This window comes from Pristiophorus japonicus, unplaced genomic scaffold, assembly GCF_044704955.1.
Source record: "Pristiophorus japonicus isolate sPriJap1 unplaced genomic scaffold, sPriJap1.hap1 HAP1_SCAFFOLD_470, whole genome shotgun sequence".
NCBI classification, from domain to species: domain Eukaryota; kingdom Metazoa; phylum Chordata; class Chondrichthyes; family Pristiophoridae; genus Pristiophorus; species Pristiophorus japonicus.
In genome coordinates, this window is record NW_027254375.1 from 45,867 (window position 1) to 50,835 (window position 4,969).

The following is a 4,969-nucleotide window of genomic DNA, read 5'->3' on the forward strand; positions in this document are numbered from 1 at the left end:
AACCGCTCATATAAGGTCAGAAGGGAAAGCTGACCCCCTGAAAACCAGCCCTTACAGTGGGCACTTGAATATACCAGTCAGAGACAGTTTGATAAGAGTCGACACATCAATGTAACTTCACTGATAGAATTAGACCCAGCGAGGATTTTGTCGGAGGGTGCTCCTCTCCAAAACCTGTATAAATTGTACTTGAAACCTCTTGTACTTCCGAGGTTTTAGGCTGAACCTTCCCGTGCATTGCTGGTAATAAAACCGGTAAACCTGAGGTTTTGTTTGTTAACTTCCGTGGTGGTTATACAGTGGGAGCTGGACGAGGTGTGGATTAACTATATCAGTTAGTCCACCCCGAGGGAGAGAGGCCCATTTTACCCCAACACCCCTAATACTGAAAATATCTAAACTCCACCCCAACCGGAGTCATGTGATCTCCTGGGAGAGGCAAAAACCAGATAAAAACCCAGGCCAATTTTGGGAGAAAAAATCTGGGAAAATTCCTCTCCGACCCATCCAGGCGATCGACACTAGTCCAGGAGATCACCCTGGCCGTATTCTATTCCCTGCAGGACTTACCGTTATATGTCAAAATTAGGAGTGGAGTGGAAAAAAATGGCAAGTATGGCCACTGATAGAAGGCCAAATCTGACAGATAAACATGTTGCATTACTGAAAAGAATTGAAGACCAAGTCATAGAAACGAATCCAGAACAGAAAATTATTTTTCTACTTTGCATTATTCATCAAGCGGTCCTCTATAAAGGAGTTTTAAAACTAAGCAATATCGTAGACACAGTTATGAAAGTGGTCGACTACATTTGAGCATGAGGATTAAGCCACAGGCAATTTGTAATTCTGCTTGAGAAACCTGAATCCGAGCTCAATGATGTTCTGTATCAAACCAACGTAAGCTGGCTTCGTTTGGGTAAAACTTTGAAAAGAGTGTGGTAAGTTAGAACCGGGATTGGTTTGTTTTTGAAAATGAAAAAACAAGATTTGCATTTTCCACAGTTGAACGAAGCAGATTGTCTCTCTAGTTTTGCATTCGCTGTTGATATCATGGGCCACATAAATGAACTGAATTTAAGACTGCAAGGGAAGGAGCTTTTTGCTCATGATTTGCATTGCAGTGTCAAGTCCTTTTGCCCCGTCAGATAGAAAGCAAACAGATCAGTTTTTCCAACTTTGCAACAGATTACTGTTTGGGATGAAAAGCTGAAAAAGTACACGTCGTCACTGCTCTACTTGCATGCTGAATTTTCCAGCCGATTCCAGGATTTTAGAATGGTAGAAAATGACCTGTATTGTCGCCATTCACATTTGATGTTGACAACATTTCATATGGCTTCCAACTCGAGCTTATCGACCTGCAATGTGATGCATAGTCTTAGGATAAGGGGTAGGCCATTTAGGAGTGAGATGAGGAGAAACTTCTTCACTCAGAGAGTTGTGAACCTGTGGAATTCCCTGCTTCAGAGAGTTGTTGATGCCAGTTCATTGGATATATTCAAGAGGGAGTTAGATGTGGCCCTTACGGCTAAAGAGATCAAGGGGTATGGAGAGAAAGCAGGACAGGGGTACTGAGGGAATGATCAGCCATGATCTTATTGAATGGCGGTGCAGGCTCGAAGGGCCGAATGGCCTACTCCTGCACCTATTTTCTATGTTTCTATGTTTCTATCTGCTCTGTCCAACAAAAGGTCATCCAGTCTAATCCCAATGACCAGCTCTAGGTCTGTAACCCTGCAGGTTACTGCACTTTAAGTGCCCATCCAACCATCTCTTAAATGTGGTGAGGCTTTCTGCATCCACCACTCTTCCAGGCAGCGAGTTCCAGATCCCCACAACCATCTGCGTAAAGAAGCCCCCCTCAAATCCCCTCTAAACCTTCCACCAACCACCGTAAAACTATGCCCCATTGTAATAGACCCCTCCACTAATGGAAATAGACTCTTACTATCCACTCTGTCAGGCCATCAATATTTTGTACACCTCGATGAGGTCCCCTCTCAACCTCCTCTGTTCCAATGAGAACAAACATAGAAACATAGAAAATAGGTGCAGGAGTAGTCCATTCGGCCCTTCGAGCATGCACCACCATTCAATAAGATCATGGCTGATCATGCAACTTCAGTACCCCATTCCAGCTGACTCTAAATACCCCTTGATCCCTTCAGCCGTAAGGGCCACATCTAACTCCGTCTTGAATATATCCAATGACCTGGCATCAAAGCTCTCTGCGGCAGGGAATTCCACAGGTTAACAACTCTCTGAGTGAAGAAGTTTCTCCCCATCTCAGTCCTAAATGGCTTACCCCTTATCCTTAGACGATTTCCCCTGGTTCTGGACTTCCCCAACATCGGGAGCATTCTTCCTGCATCTAACGTGTCCAATCCCGTCAGAACTTTACATGTTTCTATGAGATCCCATAGAAATATAGTAACATAGAAAATAGGTGCAGGAGTAGGCCATTCGGTCCTTCATAGAAACATAGAAAATAGGTGCAGGAGCAGGCCATTCAGCCCTTCTAGCCTGCACCGCCATTCAACGAGTTCATGGCTGAACATGAAACTTCAGTACCCCCCTCCTGCTTTCTCGCCATACCTCTTGATCCCCCGAGTAGTAAGGACTTCATCTAACTCCCTTTTGAATATATTTAGTGAATTGGCCTCAACTACTTTCTGTGGCAGAGAATTCCACAGGTTAATTGGAGATATTCAAGAGGGAGTTAGATTCAATAAGATCATGGCTGATGATTCTTCTAAATTCCAGTGAATATAAGCCTAGTTGATTCAGTCTTTCTTCATATGACAGTCCTGCCATCCTAGAATCAGTCTGGTGAACCTTCGCTGCACTCCCTCAATAGCAAGAATGTCCTTCCTCAGATTAGGAGACCAAAACTGAACACAATATTCCAGGTGAGGCCTCACCAAGGCATTGTACAACTGTAGTAAGACCTCCCTGCTCCTATACTCAAATCCGCTGGCTATGAAGGCCAACATACCATTTGCCTTCTTCACCGCCTGCTGTACCTGCATGCCAACTTTCAATGACTGATGTACCATGACACCCAGGTCTCGTTGCACCTCCCCTTTTCCTAATCTGCTGCCATTCAGATAATATTCTGCCTTCATGTTTTCGCCACCAAAGTGGATAACCTCACATTTATCCACATTATACTGCATTTGCCATGTATTTGCCCACTCACCTAACCTGTCCAAGTCACCCTGCAGCCTCTTAGCATCCTCCTCACAGCTCACACTGCCACCCAACTTAGTGTCATCTGCAAACTTGGAGATATTACACTCAATTCCTTCATCTAAATCATTAATGTATATTGTAAATAGCTGGGGTCCCAGCTCTGAACCCTGCGGCACTCCACTAGTCACTGCCTGCCATTCTGAAAAGGACCAATTTATTCCTACTCTTTGCATCATGTCTGCCAAACAGTTCTCTATCCATGACAATACATTACCTCCAACACCATGTGCCTTAATTTTGCACACCAATCTCTTGTGTGGGACCTTGTCAAAAGCCTTTTGAAAGTCCAAATACACCACATCCACTGGTCTCCCTTGTACATACCAACAGTTACATCATCAAAAAATTTGAGAAGATTTGTCAAGCAAGTTTTCCCTTTCATAATTACATGCTGACTTGGATCGATCCTGCCACTGCTTTCCAAATGCGTTGCTATTACATCTTTAATAATTGATTCCAACATTTTCCCCACTACTGATGTCAGGCTAACCGGTCTATAATTCCCTGTTTTCTCGCTCCCTCTTTTTTTAAAAAGCAGGAATACATTAGCCACCCTCCAGTCCATGGGAACTGATTCAGAGTCTATAGAATGTTGGAAAATGACCACCAATGCATCCACTATTTCTAAGGCTATTTCCTTAAGTACGCAGCCTATCCAATCTGTCCTCATAACTAAGATTCTCCATTCCAGGCAGCATCCTAGTAAATTCCCTTTGCAACCTCTCTAGTGCAATCACATCCATCCTATAATAGGCGACCAGAACTGGACGCAGTACTCCAGCTGTGACTGAACCAAAGTATTATACAATTTAAGCATAACCTGCCTGCTCTTATATTCTATGCCTCGCCCAATAAAGGCAAGCATTCCGTATGCCTTCTTAACCACCTTATCCAACTGGCCTGCCACTTTCAGGGATCTGTGGACAAGCACTCCAAGGTCCCTTTGTTCATCTACACTATTAAGTGGCCTACCGCTTAATGTGTATATCCTTTCCTTATTAGCACTCCCAAAGTGCATCACCTCACACTTCTCTGAATTAAATTCCATTTGCCACTGCTCTGCCCACCTGACCAGCAGATTGATATCCTCCTGCAGCCCATGACTTTCCTCGTCATTATCACCCATAGACATGCTGACTTACCCCACACCGGGTCTGAAAGTGTGCAATGTCCGATTATACCGTTCACACACCGAGCCTGCTGAAATGACAAGTGAACACATCCATGACCACTGGCCTTGAAGCCCATTCCTCCTGAATGTCACAGCATTACCTGAAGAGCCTGATGGCTGTGGCCCAAATGCCTGGAGGACACTGTGCCCCAAGACCACCATCTCTCGTTCAGATCCTGCGACAAAGGAGAACTGTGGTAACATTACTGGCCGAGTGATAGACATCAAGAATGTTCAACTGGAGACATATCTTCACCAGTTGAGCCTTCTTGATGACTATCTCTCAGTCTCAGTGTGGATGGTGACCAGTATGCCCACTAGTAGATAGTTCCTCTGATGGTCAAACATAGAAACATAGAAACATAGAAATTTACAGCACAGAAGGAGGCCATTTCGGCCCATCGTGTCCACGCCGGCCGACAAAGAGCCACACGGCCCTCGGTCAACAGCTCTGAAGGTTATATATAAACCTATGAATAATGTCAGAAAGGCAAAGAGCACCCAGCCCAACCAGTCCGCCTCACACAACTGTGACACCCCTGA

At 44.6% G+C, this 4,969-nt stretch overlaps 1 pseudogene; it reads left to right on the plus strand.

The window, feature by feature from the left end:
• The first annotated feature begins 615 nt into the window (after positions 1 to 615).
• Positions 616 to 1,328, plus strand: LOC139252632 (general transcription factor II-I repeat domain-containing protein 2B-like; annotated as a pseudogene).
• The last annotated feature ends 3,641 nt before the right edge of the window (positions 1,329 to 4,969 follow it).